This window comes from Capricornis sumatraensis, unplaced genomic scaffold (assembly GCF_032405125.1).
Source record: "Capricornis sumatraensis isolate serow.1 unplaced genomic scaffold, serow.2 scaffold15, whole genome shotgun sequence".
Taxonomy (NCBI): Eukaryota; Metazoa; Chordata; class Mammalia; order Artiodactyla; family Bovidae; genus Capricornis; species Capricornis sumatraensis.
In genome coordinates, this window is record NW_027184626.1 from 435,389 (window position 1) to 455,416 (window position 20,028).

At 39.0% G+C, this 20,028-nt stretch overlaps 1 pseudogene; it reads right to left on the reverse strand.

Moving 5' to 3' along the window:
- Window positions 1-10,927: 10,927 nt before the first annotated feature.
- LOC138072386 (histone-lysine N-methyltransferase SETMAR-like) lies at window positions 10,928-12,012 on the reverse strand (annotated as a pseudogene).
- Window positions 12,013-20,028: the final 8,016 nt, after the last annotated feature.

The following is a 20,028-nucleotide window of genomic DNA, read 5'->3' on the forward strand; positions in this document are numbered from 1 at the left end:
AATTGCAAAGGTTTCAAAACTGGAGCTTCAGAGGAGAAGCAGGCTAGCTGCAATGACTTTTTCACTCCCTTGCCCAACTAGTCTTCCTGAATTGTGTGCCTTTTCCAGGAAATGAGATCAAAATAAAAGTGAAATTTGGTTCAGTCAGAGCGATTACTTTGATCTGTTGAGATTTTTCCAGTTTTTCTCTAAGTCTGTTCCATATAGGCTCCTTTTTTTTTTTTTTTTGCATGTTTTGACCTTCTCTATAACCCTAAAAGAATATAGATGGGCTGGGTGACTCACAGCACTTTTGGAGTTGTGAGCTGAATTATTTAGCATAGGCAATGGGAGAAAGTGGAGGAGTAAGCAGGGAGAAATAATTTTAAATTATATCTTTAGCTGGAGGAAAATTGGCCTACCTACACAAGAGTAAATATGGCATATACAGTGATTCAGATACTCGAAGATGTCTGTTTTAGCAATAAAGACCAGATCTGGACACAGTCCCTGGCAGAGTCAGACATACACCTGCACATTCACTATATCAAAAGAACCACAGAAGTGTGTTGAAAACTGCTTAAGTGAGAGACATAAACACAACTACAGATGAACGGACAGGAATTCAAGGTTTGAAATGCTGGACTGCTGGCAAAGCAGCCAGCAGGGTAAGCTCAAGCCAATTTTCAGTTGTGAGACACTAGGTTCACATTGCAGACATGCTGGAAGGCTGGTTCTTCCTGCCCAATGTTTTCGGGAGGATATTAAACACCCCTGTTAAATGCCTGCAAGTGATTGCCAGAGTGAACCTTTTGAGAATGATGGCTATGATCTTTAATAGGGTTGTGGCTTAATCAAGAATCTCACTCAGAATTTCCAATGTGATTTTCAGTTCAACTTTTTTTTGGATGATATACACAAATAACTCATTTCAAGAATATATGTAGACATGAAGTTAGGGACCAGCTGGTGTCAATTTGTGTGGTTATCTCCTGACCTAACCTTTTAGCTTCTTTTTGTTCCTTGACTGTAGTTAAGCTTCATCTTGCTTCAGGGCCATTATATTGCCTGTTCCCATTTTTTGGAAATACCATTTCCAGAAAAATTCTCTGTAAATGATTCCTTTCTATGGCACTCGCTTCTTAAAGATATTTGGTCCTTGATTGTCCTACTAGCCTAACTTTAGCAGATTACCTTATTTATTTATTTCACATAATAATAAAAAAAATAAATAGTATCTCTGGTTTCTATTTGTATTTAGATAAGTTTCTTCCCAAAGAACAAAAGCCCCACAATGATAGAGGTTGTTACCTTTGTTATCCTTTGTTCTGTGTCTTAGAATAGTGTTTGGCATGTAGTCATCATTCAAGGTCTGTTGGCTGTGAAAAGAATGTGTGAGTAGATGCATGGATTTGGAGTTATTTGAGGTCATTCTTAATGATGGCTAGGGTTGGTGATTAAATTGCACTTGTAGGTTTTAGAGGTGGAAGTGATCTTGTTGCATCTCGCAGCTGTGTCAAAACTCTTCTGTAGCATCCCTAACAGGTAATCAACAAGTCTGTGCTTGAGTAACTGTATACAAAAGACACTCACGAGGGCACACTCCTAGTTGTTTTCAAACAGATCACTGCCTTCCCTGGGAGTTTGCTCCTTGTTATTCAGCTATAATTGGGGGGGGGGGGGGGGGGGGGGCGGGCAGGGGAGAAAAAAAAAAACTGATTTACTCAGAATCATCTTTTCTGTCTCCTTGTTCTAGTTCCTAGAGGATAGTTCAGACAAAATTTCTCTAAATTACATCCTTTGGGTTTGCATTCATGCTTGTAACAAAATTAGCACACTACTATGGTAAAACTCACCTTGATTGTCTGCCACTTATTACTACAGTCCTTGTAGTAAGGGGTGGGTAAATAGATCACAAGCACACAGGGAAATTAGGAGATTGGAAAATTAAAAACTAAATGATAGTATAAGAGAGGGCAATATAGGAGATATAAATAAAAACTGAAACTCAGATATGGACTTGTCAGGTCAGTTTATTTCTCTTTCTTGGTTCTTGTCACGTGACAACAAAAATTTGGAACGGACTACTTGGGTGTAAAACAACAGACAAGTTACAGCTCAGTTCAGCTCAAGCAGACAGATCTTTTATCAGACAGACACTCCCGAAACATGGGAGCAGGCCAATCCCAAAGGAGTCCTCTTGATGAACCCTCTTGGCTTCCTCCCTTTTATACTTCCTGTCTCCTCTTCTTCCTTGTGCCCTGTGCAAAATAGGGCTTGTACTCACCATAAGTCAATGAAAGGGAATGCGAATGGGCATATGCTCTGGCCAGTTGACAATTGGAAGTTATGTAACAGCAAGCTGTGTTGTGTATGTCTTCCCATAATTCAGTCTATTTTAATCAGATGTATATATGTACAGGATATTTATGAACCTTTAATGGTTTCCAGATGCCAAAGGTTACTTTAAGAAGCTCCTTTGATTAGTTTGTATCCACTGTGAGCCTAGGGCACATGTACTGGAGTTGAAAAAGTTACTGTGGTTATTTTGTAGCATATCTGTCAGCTCTTCTGGGTGTGTCTGGGATGGGGTTTACCCATCACCTTGTATCCCTTTCAGTCAGCCCACCTCTCCTAGCTCCTGCTTAACTTCCTACCTAATGGACTAAAGCTTAAGTGAAAACAGAAAATCCATGGAACAAAAATAAATCAACACCAAAAAGCTAAAACCCACGTTTTAAAAGATGTTTAGTCCAAAAAAAGTTCACAAGTATGCTCCACTTAATTAAGAAACAAATCTAATATAGAAATGACTTTTCTTCAGGTGCTGAGAAAATAATTTGAAAGTCAATTAATCCTTTGGTTCTTTGATTTCAGCAGTTTCTTTTCTGCTGTTATATTTTCTACATTGAGGGTAGAGTGTGATTGGCACCATTTCAAAAATGTGTACCCATATTTTTCTTAGCAGCCAAACAGAGTTTACATTTAAACTTGGTATTTGTCTATAGTTAATACGAAGGAAAGAACATATGCTGTTGTTTAAGGGTTGTGATGAATAATTTTTCCTTATTTCTAAAAATATAACTGATATTTAAAGACTGACCCGCTCATCTAATGTTCAGATAACTCAAGGCAGATTGCAGAAGTGTTTCTTCACACTCAAGATTATTAAATATGAAAGAACATATGTCCATCCAAAACTTAGAGTACTCATTTTGCTAAAATTCATTTTACATAGTGCAGCCAGAAGAGTACAGCACGTTGCTAACTTGATGGCACTTGATTTCAATAGTTGCTAGTTTCTACACATGGAAGAAAGAAGGGAGAATGAAAATGGTGAGAGAAGGTTGGAGGGAGAGAGTGAAAGAGAAAGAAGGCGGAGAAGGAGGAAGAGGAAGAGAGAGACAAGGTTAATAAGTTTTATTATTATTCATATCAGTAAGGTTAACAGTTCAGACTGCTGCCATTGAAAAGACAGTTTGTTACACACTGCATGTGGAGGGAATATGCTGCATCATTGATTGCTGCACAGGGAAGCACTCGTCCCTCAGGAGGTGAGGGCGGGTGGGAGGAAACTGTGGCAACAACTTTCATTGTGGTTTCTTTGGGGGAAGGAACAGGTGTGTCAGGGAAAGCCGGAGAGCCGGTTTAGGACTGGTGAGTTTGAATAACTTCAGTACACTCTGGAGTATAGGGACTGTCCCTGTTTGTCTGGTACTTGACCCAGGGGTGATAGGGCAAGTTGATAGTGACCTTGAGAATGTAGGATCCTGATAAAAGACCTTGTTGGGGGTATACGTTCTGGATTGGTTGATTTGTATTTGAAAGGCATGCTCTTGGATGAACTGTTTACAGTCTCCAAAAATTGTCTAAGCAGGAGACCAGCTGACTCCTTCCAGGGTCAGCAAGGCACCAGATGTCAAGGCACCAGAAAATAGAAAACATGGTTAATATAAGAAGGAAGAGAGGAAACAAGTGAAGTAGGAAGGAAGGAAGGAGTTTTTGTTTTTTAATGCATTCAGTTCGTAGGGTAAGAGCAACACTAAATTTGTTGGAGAAAGGCTGTATGTCTGCTTTTTTTCACTGCTCTGACTTTGGATTCAAGGGGAACTGAGTGAAAATACTGGTATTTAACCCTGGTTGTGTGATCTTTCTGTGAGGTTTATATTTCTAGAAGATGGAGATGAAAGTACCTTCTTTACAGGGTTGTGAGATTTAAATGTGAGGATATGTACACAGTGGATTAAATAAATACTAACTGCTTTTAATTCTTTTTGTCTAAATACTCAGTGTTAATGCCCACCTGATATAGATGATAAAATCATGTGTTTGCTTTGCAATTGAAGCTATGTAGTTACACATCAAAGGCAAGTGTGGAATATATCTTACATTGCACCTAAAATGTTTTTAAATGTCTTATTTTCAAAGGGAGGAAAGAAGGGAGAAGGAGAGGAAGAAAAATGGAATATTTGATAACTGAAGAACAAATAAGCAAATATTTGAGCTTAGAATTCTGATGAGAGACTAAAAATACAATTTTTTATTAATTTAGCATTGCTGTTGCTAGTAAAAATAAGTAATCTAGTATAGAATATTGTGGCAAGGATAAGGTCAAATACTATTATATTTATAATTTAAAGTACATGATTCTATGAGCCATGAATTCATAGAAGTTGATTTGCAAACTTCAGTTAATGACCTTGGTTATTTGTCAATAAGAAGAGAGGGAGAGGTTATGTGAGTGCAAGTAAATTAACCTTTCATTCCATACTCAACTGACTTCTTCCACACTGACAAGTAATCAAGATTGTTTGACAGAAGCAGCAAGTTGTTTAGCTTCTCAGCTCTCTTGCTGCTAAAATATGATGTCAGATAATTTGTTCCTGTTTAGTTCTAGCTTGATTACTTCTGGTTCCTTGAGATTTGAATTGATGAAGTTTTACTTTAGTTACATGGCAGTGTTAATAAATGCTGTCATGTTTATTAATGAGATGCCAAAATCATATTGTTATATTTAGAGGACAGATTCAAGTTCATGTAACTTCAAGTAGTTGAATGTGATAAAAGGTTAATCAGACTTCATGACCTGTTTGGAATATGTCTTAGGGCTCAGTACCAAGATAACTTTCAATGCAAAATACCTAACTCACAATTAATTTATACGATAACTATATCATAGTCTGTCAGTGACATAGCAAAGGATTCTAACAGCTCCTGAATAAATTTTATGAATTGAAAAACAAAAATCAAAAAATAAAGAAAAGCAAAATGAAAGAAATCCAGCTAAGGCCAGCCTTAGTGATGTTTCACTTGATACAATAGAGCTTATTACACAAATATTTTACCCACACTGTATTCCTAGGATTTTAAATTATTTCCACTGAGGAGAGATCACCAACTCGATGGACGTGAGTCTGAGTGAACTCCGGGAGTCGGTGATGGACAGGGAGGCCTGGAGTGCTGCAGTTCATGGAGTCACAGGGAGTCGGACACAACTGGGTGACTGAACTGAACTGAGGAAAGAATCCTTAGAACTTTCTGCGAAACAATTAAGATGTACTGCATGAGACTTTAAAATGTAATTGAGTCAGTGAATAGCAGAATATGTGCTTTGGAAAATTTCTTATTCATCATTGCTCACTAGTTTGTGGCTGGAGAGAAATTAAGAATATTGTTCTGGAAGTCCAGGCAGAATGCCATCCAATGATAAGGACAACTCAAAAGTAAAATGAAGAAGGCACTCCGGTATTCTTGCCTGAAGAATCCTGTGGGTGGAGGAACCTGGTAGGCTACAGTCCATGGGGTCATTAAGAGTCGGACACAACTGAGCGACTTCCCTTTCACTTTTCACTTTCATGCATTGGAGAAGGAAATGGCAGCCCACTCCAGTGTTCTCGCCTGGAGAATCCCAGGGACAGAAGAGCCTGGTGGGCTGCCATCTATGGGGTCACACAAAGTCGGACAAGACTGAAGCGATCTAGCAGCAGCAGCAGCAGCAAGCAGCAAAAGTAAAAATAAACTGGCACAACTGAAGCTTTAGCCTTATTGAAATTATAAAATAAATTCTTTCCATCTAATGAAAGACTTCACTAAGAACATTAAGAATTTATTTTTCACGCAAACAATGCAAAGTAAATCCATATCTAGACATAGCTAGTTGGAATTTTTCAAATTAGATGACAATAAAAATATCCAATGAGCTTCTAGTTTTTAAAAAAGGATCAACTTACTTTAAAAAAAATCAGATCTGGAAACAAAGTGAAAACAATATTCCTGAGGAAAAACTTATTTGTCAATTATAATAATGATTAGATATAAAATTTCCTTACCTTAATGAGTTATAGAGAAATGACTTTAAAAAAAGAATATAGCATCTTATTGAATAGAAGACAATGTGGGCTCTCTATCATTCTGATTTCATAGTCAATATTTAAAAGAAAAATTACCTACTTAAAAATGATGGTAAAAAGTAAAAATTTCTATGAATTAGAGGTTTCTCTTTCTTGTGAACATTTTCCTATTACTGAAATGTCCACATTATCTGTATAGATTTTTGAGTATCATATAAATTTCTCCTTGAGTGAGACTTGGTAATTTGAAAAAATTGTCCATTTCATCTAAGTTGTTGAATTTGCAGTTCTAGATAGCTCATAGTGTTCTTTGGTTTTTTAAATATCTCTAGAGTCTGTAGTGATGTCTCTTCATTAATCCCTGGTTTTTGTAATTTGTATTTTCTTTCTTTTTTCTTTTCAGTATAGTTAGAAATGTATTAACTTTATTGAACTTAAAAAATCTTATTTTATTTATTTTCTTTTATTCTGTTCTCAATATCATTGATTTATTTTCTTTTAATATCTTTTTGTTCTATTTGCTTTTGGTTTCTTTTCTTTTATTTTTTTTTTTAGTTTCTTAAGGAGGAAGCTTAGATCATTCAAGTAATAAGATTTCTTCTAAGAACCATTGTAGCATATCTTCAAAAACCTGATATATTGTCTTTTCACTTTTAGTAAATTCAAAATATTTTCTTGCTTCTCTTGTGTCCTTTGATATGTTGATTACTGAGAAATATGGTGTTTTTTCCCCAAGTATTTATAGATTTTCCAGTTTTATTTCTAGTTTAATTCCATTTATTTCATTGATTGATTTCTAGTTTAATCCTGTTCTATCCACCCATGGAGATGAGAAGGATTCCTTCCTAATTAGTGGACTGGATATTGAGGCAAACGATGATACACATACCGAAATAATTTGGAAGAAAATTTATCACTTAAAAAATAATTCTTGGAACAATAGGACAGGTGCACTCTCTCCCATAAAGCCAAGAGCATAGTGGAAGTGGCGGTGTGATGACTTGATTTTGACTGGGTAGAATGCGAGTCTAGAGTGGAAGTTTCTTCCTGTGTCCAGGGTTTGTGTGGTGTGAAGTTCCCATAGGCACCAAGGGGACTGATGGATTTTTAAAATCATGATTAGCTTGTCTATATATGGGGCAAAGGGGAAAGAGGGAGTATGGGGCTTTGAAGCTGTCAGCGGTCAAAAGTCAAAAAATGAGTCAGACCTCTTACTACAATTCACCCCACTGTTCGATTGATGATGGAATTGTACTGTGTCTTATTCAACTGATTCTGAATTTGTTTAAGTATAATTTTAGGAGCCATATGCCTCTGTGCACGCATGTTTAGTCACTTCAGTTGTGTCTGACTCTTTGGGATCCTATGGACATAGCCTGTCAGACTCCTCTGTCCAGGGGGTTCTCCAGGCAAGAATACTAGAGTTGTTTGCCATGACCTCCTCCAGGGGATTTTTCTGACCCAAAGACGGAACCTGCGTCTCTGTCTCTTTCATTGGCAGGCAGGTTCTTTACCACTAGTGCCACCTGGGAAGCCCCGTATGCCTCTGTAGCAAATGAAAATGAAAGAGCTTGGACAAATGTATCCAGTCACCTCAGACAGTTGTTGAAAACCATGAAAAAATGTTAGCTGGTGTCTGGAGTATTTGCTCAAAAAAGCAAATTATATTATTAACATGCTTATCTGTTGTCTCATTTGTTGAGTTATTTGAGCAACTTTTCCCCATTATGTCTATCCACATGTAAGAAAAAATACCTTTAAGGAAGAAAACACCTCTCTGGCTGGGCAGTAAACAGGCTGCTGCTGCTAAGTCACTTCAGTCGTGTCCGACTCTGTGCGACCCCAGAGACAAGTCTCCCCTGTCCTTGGGATTCTCCAGGCAAGAACACTGGAGTGGGTTGCCATTTCCCTCTCCAATGCATGAAAGTGAAAAGTGAAAGTGAAGTCGCTCAGTCGTGTCTGACTCCTAGCGACCCCATGGACTGCAGCCTACCAGGCTCCTCTGCCCATGGGATTTTCCAAGCAAGAGTACTGGAGTGGGTTGCCATTGCCTTCTCCAGTAAATAGGCTAAGAATAGGTAATTATCAGCCATTAAAGTCACCAGGAAGCATTGCTCCTCACTATGGGCCTCCAAAGGATGGGCATCTTGCTGCATGTGTCTGGTGGTGGTGGGGGGGGGTGTTTAATATTTATTATTTCTGACTGGATTATGGGTCCTAGGGCAGTGCCAGTGTCCCCCAAGACTGTAAGTAGGGCACTCATAATGTGCAACAGTTCTTTTGTACCTAATGCTGAAAAAGAAACGTTGAGCTGAGAGACCAGAAAGAAACGTGGCCTGCCACCCCCATCCCCCCTTATATATAGGACATCAGAGGGAGGGCCTGGTGGTGGTGTGTAAGAACAGAGGAACAAGCAAGTGTTACTGAAGTGAACCTAGAGCCACTGGAGATTTGAGAATCCTGGTTAAGGCATGTGGTAGTGCAAACACCCTGCTTATGAAGGGCCCGTAGGTTTATTGCTCTGAGCAAAGCAGGAAATTGTCTTAGAATTTGTAAAACAAATCAGACAGAGAGACCAAATGAGCAATTTAAATAAATATTTTAGAATCTGATTAGTTTTATGGAGTTGTACTTAAGAAGGGGATGACTGGCCAAGGATAACTTCTTCTATGAGACTGACTGGAAGTGGATGATGAAAGCTGATGACCTATCTTGGACTGGTGTCAAACTCAGCAATTAGTGAAGTAAAGGACTTGGACTGTATGCTTGATGAGTGGTAAATATATATTATGGGAGAGACCCTTCAAGACAGGGAGGGGATTACTGTGATGAGATGAAGTAGGTCTTGAGAGAAGGGGAAAAAACATGAGCAGAGACAGGAATGGGAGTGAAGAGGATACTGCAAACTGAATGGGGAAAATTATGGGAATGGAGCTGGGGGAAGGAGTGGAAATGTGGGGCTTGGCAAGGAAGATATGGACTTGTTCATGGGTGGTGGAGTGGTAGTTGTCAGGGTTGGAAAATATTGAAGATGGTGAAATCTGGAAGAGAATGAAGGTTGGTTGTGAGAGTTGCATGTGTCGGGCTATAGCCTAGACCAGTAGAACAGAGCAGACAGAGGGTATTCCTAGGTCCAGAGAGAACTTCAGATAACCCATCAGCAGCTCCCTAAAACACGTAGCTAAATAATAAATAAGTATGGATTTGATCTTGGTGCTATCCATAGCATGGATAGCCTGTTGTAAACACTGACACTCATTTGTAGCAATGTTGAGCATAGGCATGGTGTCACTGCATTTGTGTGATTTAGAAAATATGGTGCAGCAGAGACTGACATGCTGGAGATGGGTCGGGAAAGGCTTTAGACAGGTAGCTAAGATGAAGACAGCATTCTCTCCTCCAGTGAATTCAGAAAGGAGCTAAAGGTAAGCTTCCACTGGGTGTAAGTGCCATAGCCTGAGGAGGTGAGAGCGTGCACTCTAGGAGTAGAGGTAGAAGGGAGCAGTGGGAGCTTAGCACCGTGCCAAGCCGAGAGCAAAAGAGGAGCAGCGCTGGTCACTGGCAGTAAAGTTCAGGTCAGTAGTGTGACTGAAGTGAAAATCTGGTTGTGTTGGTGAGTTGGGCTGAAACGCTTCTCCCTCATGAATATGTTTATCAAATGTATTGAGGTCACCTGGTGGTCAGGGAATCCGGCTGGCATGTATACTGCCTCCTATATTATGCAAATTTCAGAATAGCCAATAGGAGCTGCTTCAGACATTGTAAGAAAATTTGCCATCAAGATGAAGATGAGTTATTTTACCAGCTAGCTTGGATATGGCCATAGTGCTATCAAGCCTGAATAAGTGTGGGTGGCAGCATGGTCACAGTATAGCCCAATAGTTTTTGCATTGACATGTGAGGTCTGTACAATGGACTATAGTATCCCAGGTCCAAACTGTCACCTAAAGTGATAGCCAGGCTGTGAAAAGCCAAAAGACCAATCATTTATGCAGTGTGAGTGCTGTAGTTTGAGGAACCAAAGAGTTGCTGACAGATAGGGACATAACATGGAACACTTGGTGTTTCCATTCTGAATCCTGATGTGGAGAGGAAGCCTGAATCTCTCAAAAGTAGCTTTAGCAGAGACCAACTTTAGTATTTGGGCTTCCCAGGTGGCACAGTGTTAAGGAATCTGCCTGCCATTGTGGGAGATGAAAGAGACATAGGTTCTATCCCTGGGTTGGGGAGATCCCCTAGCGTAGAAAGTGGCAACCCACTCCAGTATTCTTGCCTGGAAAATCCCATGGACAGAGGAGCCTGGTGGACTATAGTCCATGGCGTTGCAGAGAGTCAGACATGACTGAGCAACTGAGCACACACATAACTTTAATTTTTCTTAGCCTCACTCAACAATACACATGGTAGTAGTTGTGGGTGATAAAGCTATAGTCTTTACTTCCAGAATAAGCTCCTCATTGGCATTAATTAAATCTTTTATTGCTTGGAAATTGTGTTGAAGCTTGTGACTTAGGCAAATTGTTAGTTCAGTGCAAACATAATTATGGTTTCGGACTGTGAATTTTAAATCATGGTAAGTAGTCTCACACACATCTTTATTAATCAAAATGGGAACCATTACAATCAATACATTTTTGCCAGTGAGAAATAAGTTTGTTTATTGCTATAGCATAAAAATTCACGCTTTGGGATTTGACAGACTCTTGGAAAGCATTTTCTGCCTCCTGCTGGTTGTGGAAGCATTTTCCCTGCAAAAAGTTGTCCCGATGCTTGAAGAAGTGGTAGTTGGTTGGTGAGAGGTTAGGTGAATGTGGTGGATGAGGAAAAACTTCATAGTCTAAACTGTTCAACTTTTGAAGTGTTGGTTGTGCAACATGCGACTGAATGTTGTCTTGGAGAAGAATTGGGCCCTTTCTGTTGATCAGCACTGGCTGTAGGCCTTGCAGTTTTCCGTGCAGCTCATCGATTTGCTGAGCATATTTCTCGGATGCAATGGCTTCACTGGGACTAAGAAAGCTGTAGCAGATCAGGCCACCAAATGGTGACCGTGACCATTTTTTGGTGCAAGTTTTGCTTTGGGAATTGCTCTTGAGCTTATTCTCTGTTCAAACACTGAGCTGGTTGTTACTGGTTATCATATAAAATCCACTTATCGTCGCACATTACAATCCAATTGAGAAATGGTTCATTGTTGCTGCATAAAATAAGAGAAGGTGACACTTCAAAATGATGATCTTTTCAATTTGCAGTCAGCTCATGAGGCACCCACTTATCAAGCTTTTTCACCTTTTCAGTTGGCTTCAAATGTCAAGTGACTGTAGAATGGTTGATGTTGAGTTCTTGGGCAACTTCTTGTAAGAGAATCAGCTTTGATGATCCTTTCAGTTGGTCATTGTTAATTTCTTTTTTTTTCAGATTTTATTTTATTTTATTATTATTTTTTTACTTTACAATATTATATTGGTTCATTGTTAACTTCTGATGGCAAGCCACTTTGCTCCTCATCTTAAGACTGATCTCTTTTGCAGAACTTCTTGAACCACCACTGCACTGTCTGTTCATTAGCAGTTCCTGGGCCAAATGCATTGTTGATGCTGTGAGTTGTCTCTGCTGCTTTTTGACCCAGTTTGAACCCAAATAAGAAAGTCATTCAAATTTGCTTTTTGTCTAACATCATTTCCATGTGTTATTCGGTTGCCCAATAATGTTTGACTCTTTGCAAAGCCATGGACTGTAGCACACCAGGCTTCCCTGCCCCTCACCATCTCCCAAAGTTTGCTCAAGTTCATATCCATTGCATCAGTGATGCCATCCAGCCATCTCAGCCTCTGATGCCTTCTTCTCCTTCTGCCCTCAGTCTTTCCCAGCATGAGGGACTTTTCCAGTGAATCAGCCGTTTGCATCAGATGAACAAAATACTAGAGTTTCAGCTTCAGCATCAGTCCTTTCAATGAGCATTTAGGATTGATTTCTCTTAAGATTGACTGGTTTGATCTCCTTGCTGTCCAAGGGACTCTCAGGAGTTTTCTCCAGCACCACAGTTTGAAGGCATCAATTTTTCAGTGCTCTGCCTTATTTATGATGTAGTTCTCAGAACCATATGTGACCGCTGGGAAGACCATAGCCTTGAGTATATGGACATATGTCAGCTGAGTAATGTTTCTGCTTTTCAACATACTATCTAGGTTTGTTATTGCTTTCCTTCGAAGAAATGGTTGTCTTCTGATTTCATGGCCACAGTCACCATCCGCAGTGATTTTAGAGCCCAGGAAGAGGAAATCTGTCACTACTTCCACCTTTTCCCTTTCTATGTGCCATGCAGTACTGGGACTGGATACCATGATCTTAGGGTTTTTTTTTATTATTATTTAGTTTTAAGTTGGCTCTTTCACTCTTCTCCTTCACTGTCATCAAGAGGCTCTTTAGTTCCTCTTTGCTTTCTGCCATTAGAGTGGTATCATCTGCATATGTGAAGTTGTTGATGTTTCTCCTGCCTATCTGGATTCCAACTTGTAACTTATCCAGCCTGGCATTTCTCATGATGTGCTCAGCATATTGGTTAAACAGACAGGGTGACAACAGACAGCTCTGTCATACTCCTTTGTCAATCTTGAACCAATCAGTTTTTCCATACAGGGTTCTACTGTAGCTTCTTAACCCACATATAGGTTTCTCAGGAGAGAGGTAAGATGATCTGGTATTCCCATCTCTTTCAGAGCTTTCCGTAGTCTAAATTGAATATAAAATAAGTAGCATGTAGTAGTAAGTCATTAGCAAAAAAAATAGTGATAAATTCACATTAAAATGATGTATAACATAACCACATTTATTTAGAATGTATTCCAATACCAATGGCAAATTTCAACAATGCAAAAACCATTTGCACAAACCTATCCCCTTATTGCCAAATTCAGACTTAAATTGAAGAAAGTAGGGAAACCCACAACCCCATTCAGGTATGACCTAAAGCAAGTCCCTTATGATTATACAGTGGAAGTAAGAAATAGATTTAAGGGACTAGATCTGATAGATAGAGTGCCTGATGAACTATGGATGGAGGTTTGTGACCCTGTACCAGAGACAGGGATCAAGACTATCCCCATGGAAAAGAAATGCAAAAAAGCAAAATGGCTGTCTAAGGAGGCCTTGCAAATAGCTGTGAAAAGAAGAGAAGCAAAAAGCAAAGGAGAAAAGGAAAGATATAAACTTTTGAATGCAGAGTTCCAAAGAATAGGAAGGAGAGATAAGAAAGCCTTCCTCAGTGATCAATGCAAAAAAATAGAGGAAAACAACAGAATGGGAAAGACTAGAGATCTCTTCAAGAAACTTGGAAATACCAAGGGAACATTTCATGCAAAGATGGGCTCGATAAAGGACAGAAATGGTCTGGACTTAACAGAAGCAGAAGATATTAAGAAGAGGTGGAAGGAATAAACAGAACTGTACCAAAAAAGATCTTCATGACCCAGATAATCACGATGGTGTGATCACTCACCTAGAGCCAGACATCCTGGAATGTGAAGTCAAGTGGACCTTAGAAAGCATCACTATGAACAAAGCTAGTGGAGGTGATGGAATTCCAGTTGAGCTATTTCAAATCCTGAAAGATGATGCTGTGGAAGTGCTTCACTCCATATGATAGCAAATTTGGAAATCTCAGCAGTGGCCACAGGACTGGAAACGGTCAGTTTTCATTCCAATCCCAAAGAAAGGCAATGCCAAAGAATGGTCAAAATACTGCACAATTGCACTCATCTCACACGCTAGTAAAGTAATGCTCAATATTCTCCAAGCCAGGCTTCTGCAATACGTGAACTGTGTACTTCCAGATGTTCAAGCTGGTTTTAGAAAAGGCAGAGGAACCAGAGATCAAATGGCCACCATCTGCTGGCTCAGGGAAAAAGCAGGAGAGTTCCAGAAAAATAACTATTTCTGCTTTATTGACTATGCCAAAGCCTTGACTGTGTGGATCACAATAAACTGTGGAAAATTCTAAAAGAAATGGAAATAACAGACCACTTGACCTGCCTCGTGAGAAACCTATATGCAGGTCAGGAAGCAACAGTTAGAACTGGACATGGAACAACAGACTGGTTCCAAATAGGAAAAGGAGTACATCAAGGCTGTATATTGTCACCCTGCTTATTTAACTTCTATGCAGAGTACATCATGAGAAACACTGGGCTGGAAGAAGCACAAGCTGGAATCAAGATTGCCAGGAGAAATATCAATAATCTCAGACATGCAGATGCCACCACTCTTATGGCAGAAAGTGAAGAGGAACTAAAAAGCCTCTTGATGAAAGTGAAGGAGGAGACTGAAAATGTTGGGTTAAAGCTCAACATGCAGAAAACGAAGATCATGGCATCTGGTCCATCACTTCATGGGAAATAGATGGGGCAACAGTGGAAACAGTGTCAGACCTCATTATTTTGGGCTCCAAAATCGCTGCAAATGGTGATTGCAGCCATGAAATTAAAAGATGCTTACTCCTTGGAAGGAGAGTTATAACCAACCTAGATAGCATATTAAAAAGCAGAGACATAACTTTGCCAACAAAGTTCCATCTAGTCAAGGTTATGGTTCTTGCAGTGGTCATTTATGGATGTGAGAGTTGGACTGTGAAGAAGGCTGAGCGCCGAAGAATTGATGCTTTTGAATTGTGGTGTTGGAGAAGACTCTTGAGAGTCCCTTGGTCTGCAAGGAGATCCAACCAGTCCATTCTAAAGGAAATCAGTCCTGGGTGTTCATCGGAAGGACTGATGCTAAAGCTGAAACTCCAACACTTTGGCTACCTCATGCGAAGAGTTGACTCACTGGAAAAGTCTCTGATACTGGGAGGGATTGGGGGCAAGAGGAGAAGGGGATGACAGAGGATGAGATGGCTGGATGGCATCACCGACTCAACGGACATGAGTTTGAGTGAACTCCGGGAGCTGGTAATGGACAGGGAGGCCTGGCATGCTGCAATTCATGGGGTCGCAGAGTCAGACATGACTGAGAGACTGAACTGAACTGAATATTAGTATCATCATCAAGGTACTATCAGAGACCTAGCAGATAGCCAAATAGACATTCATTGGTGAATGAATCACAATATAAACTTTGTATGGTGTCAGTTATATTACGTTCACTGAGGTGTATTTTATGGTCTAGAATATGGTCTCTTGGTGAATGTCCACTGGAAAAGAATGTGTGTTATATACTATTGTTATGTGAAGTTTTGTATAAATGCATTTAAGCCAAATTGGTGATATATTATTCAGATCCTCTGCATCCTTGTTGATTTTCTGTGTATTTGTTTCATTGATTACTAAGAAGAGTGTTGAAGTCTTTAACAATAATTGTGGCTTTCTCTTCCCTTTTTATAATTTAGAAATTTTTTTCTCTGCATTTTAAAGTTCTGGTATTAGGTGTTTATACATTTAGAACTGTGCACTTTCTTCTTGGTGAGTTGAACTTTTTATCATAATGTAATATTTCTTGTTCTTAAGTCTACTTTGTCTGATATTATAACGGGGCATGTGTGTGTGAGTGTTTGTACATTGGTAATTATTTTCCTTGGTGTTTTCTGAGATCTGGGAATTATGGTTATTATCTTGATAATTTTGGAAAATTCTCAATTATACTATTATCCCTTTAAGGCTTTCTTCTCCATTATCTCTGTTTTCTTTTACAATTTTGGTATTTCCCACAGCTCTTGGATGCTCTTTTTTTTTTCTAATGTTTTATTCTTTGTTTCTGTGTGGATAATTTCTATTGATGTATCTTGGAGGTAATTATTTCCTTAGCTTTGTGAAACCTACTGATGAGTCTATTGATGTGATTCTTCATCTTTGTTAGTATATGTTTCTTTTGGATTATTTGTCTTTCATTCTCTCATATATTTCATCTTTCTGCTGAAATTCTCCACTTGTTCATGTATGTTGCCCATTTTTCAGCTAGATCTTTTAACATATTAATCATTGCTATTTTTAATTCTTTGTCTGATACTCAAATATTGGGATCATATCTCTGAGTCTAGTGTGTGTAATCCTTTATCACTTGACATGATGTTGTTTTTGATTGGTCTGACTTCTTTGCATATCTTATATTTGGTGAACATTTGTTGTAAGACAGTAGAGACTGAGGTAATTAGTATTACCTCATACTAATGGCATATCTTTTTTTTTTTTTTTTTTGGTCAGACCTTCATTATATACATTTAGTTAATCTTGTCAGGAGTTGAGTTAGTTTTGGATTTTGTTGTTATAGTTATCGTAGTACATCCTAGTTTTAAAATTACTGTAGTAAAGTGTTACATGTAAGATGTGGGCTGGTTTGTCAGAAGTTTTGTTTTCAATGTTTCCCCCTCAACTTTAGGTTTTCCCTTGTCTCTTAGAGAGGGTCTCTCTTCCGGCTCATTTCTCCTCTGGCAGTACCTCCTGTGGGATCCAGTATCTGACATCCATCCCAGCCAAACAGTTACCCACTTCTCATCTTACCATGCAGACTCCTGTCTTCCCTTGAGTTTCGCTTGTTTGGTTGCCTTACAACCCCAGTTTTCTCATGGTTTCAGTAGGAGTTATAATTTTTCAGATTATTAAACTTTTTGTTCTAAGAGGGCAAATGTTTCTCTTTGGCATTTTAAGAGGGAAGCAGAAATCAAAAATATTTTACAAGTCAAATATATTTCCTAAATCTCTGGTTTAAAAATATGTGTATCTGACATACAAAGAGAATAGTATCAAGACCCTCTAAATAATATGCCATGAATTTGGAATTTATATCATGACTCTAGGTAACACAACTCGATGAGAAAGTATTCTTAATGACTCTTTTTTTCTGAATTTCCTTGGTCCCTTGCTGAGAGAAGACCATGAATGTCTCACCAGAATTTCATTTCAGTTTAGCACATAGACTGTATTCTGTGAATGGCTCTGTCTAGTTGAGAGTTCTGGTAAGGAGCTCTGATATTTAACTATTTTCTAGCATAATAGAGACTTAAACTGTAAAGGTATTTATTTTCCTATCTACATAGATAAAGCTAGACCAGAAGAAGTGACTTGTCAAAGAATTTATGCTATCATCTAAATAATCTGGTTAGATGAACTTTAGTGAGAAGACTGGTATTTTCAAGTTGGAGTAAATACATGGGATCTCCCCCAACCATATCTTTTCATAACAACCCTTTCAGTGTCAAACTCACATGATACACAGTGGAGGGACCTTGACTCCATGTGCATGCTGGACAAAAGCATTCCTCTAGTCCAAGCTGGAACTGGCACCTGAACCATTATCTCAGTCCCTGAATTGGATTGCTTGGATTCCCCTCAGTTGATACTGTGGCTTTGGAAGTTGGAGCACATGTTTTATATTTCTTGGAAGAAATCAGTATGACAGGTTATTAACAGACAGTATTGTTTTTCTCAAGTTCATATAAAAGGAAATTTTCATATACTTTTAGAAACAAGAGAGGCTGTTTTACTATATTTGTTAACATCCTCAGTCGTAGCAGTCTGAGATTATGAATCAGTACTGGAACAATAAACTATGTGCCAATGTATGTGAAAAGAAAAATAAATGGATTTTAACTGATGAAATCCTAAGAGGTTATTAAAAATGAGAGAGATAAAAAAGGGGGGAAATCCTTTAAAAGAAAATGTATGGAATTTAGAAAGATGGAAATGACGACCCTGTATGCAAGACAGGAAAAAAGACACAGCTGTGTATAACGGACTTTTGGACTCAGAGGGAGAGGGAGAGGGTGGAATGATTTTGGAGAATGGCATTCTATCATGTATACTATCGTGTAAGAATTGAATCGCCAGTCCATGTCTGACTCAGGATACAGCTTGCTTGGGGTTGGTGCATGGGGATGACCCACTGAGATGTTATGGGGAGGGAGGGGAGGGGGGTTCATGTTTGGGAACACATGTAAGAATTAAAGATTTTAAAATTTTTAAAAAAATAAATAAAAGAAAATGTAATAGATAATACACAGAGCTATTATTGTCCCACTTCTATTTGTCTAGGCTTCCTAAACCTCTTGATGGTCTCTTCTACTCTTAAGACTCTCTGGGAAAAGCACTGAGATTTTTTCTGTTCTTACTCTATTCACCTCTTCACATTTTGAAGGCTGTAACAATTGGTCTTGATTGAAATCTTTCCAGACTACACGAACAATAACCAAATACAATAAGAGTGTACATAATGGGCATAAAAGAAACATCATTGTTAAGTTTTCATGTGATTTAAGTTGAGATGTTAGTACTAATCATCTGTTTTGATAAAAGGTTTGCTTGACTCTTTTCTGTTTTATTTCCAGTGAATGTTATTTTCTTTTCATTATTATGCATGTTTTATGAGTTAGGATTTATTTGTGTGTGTGTTGGATTTGATTTATTTCTGTGGGACTCTGCTGTTTCCACAGTAAACTGTGGAAAATTCTGAAAGAGATGGGCATGCCACACCTGACCTGCCTCTTGAGAAACCTATATGCAGGTCAGGAAGCAACAGTTAGAACTGGACATCGAACAACAGACTGGTTCCAAATAGGAAAAGGAGTCCGTCAAGGATGTATATTGTCACCCTGCTTATTTAAGTTCTATGCAGAGTACATCATGAGAAACACTGGGCTGGAGGAAGTACAAGCTGGAACCAAGATTGCCGGAAGAAATATAAATAACCTCAGATATGCAGATGACACCACCCTTATGGCAGAAAGTGAAGAAGAACTAAAGAGCCTCTTGATGAAAGTGAGAGAGGAGAGTGTCCCATCACTTCCTGGGAAATAGATGGGGAAACAGTGGCTGACTTTATTTTTCCGGGCTCCAAAATCACTGCAGATGGTGACTGCAGCCATGAAATTAAAAGATGCTTACTCCTTGGAAGGAAAGTTATGACCAACCTAAGCAGCTTATTCAAAAGCAGAGACATTACTTTGCCAACAAAGGTCCATCTAGTCAAGGTTATGGTTTTTCCAGTGGTCATGCAAGGATGTGAGAGTTGGACTATAAAGAAAGCTGAGCACCAGAAGAATTGATGCTTTTGAACTGTCATTTTGGAGAAGACTCTTGAGAGTCCCTTGGACTGCAAGGAGATCCAACCAGTCCATTTTAAAGGAGATCAGTCCTGGGTGTTCATTGGAAGGACTATTTTGAAGCTGAAACTCCAATACTTTGGCCACCTGATGTGAAGAGCTGACTCATTTGGAAAGACCCTGATGCTGGGAAAGATTGAGGGCAGGAGGAGAAGGGGACGACAGAGGATGAGATGGTTAGATGGCATCACTGACTCGATGGACATGGGTTTGGGTGGACTCTGGGTGTTGGTGATGGACAGGCTGGCCTGGCTTGCCTGCAGTTCATGGGGTCGCAAAGGGTTGGACACGACTGAGTGACTGAACTGGTGAACTGAACTACTATTTCTTAAAACCTGATTAAAAAGAGCTTCCAGATATAAAACTTGTGCTCTGAATTGTCTATTTCTCCAGCAATCTTTGATGATCTTGACCAAATGGTGATCTAATGTTATTCACTTATGTTTTCCTACTGCATATAGTTTGGAACCACTATGTTTCATTCCTAGTCACATTCTTTATTGTATACTTCTTATTTTGTAGTTTCTGTTCCTCAGCATCAACATTCTACTAAACTAAGATGACTACTTTGAGGCAATTTGAAACCAGAATTCTCCCGCCATCTGAAATTATTCATGT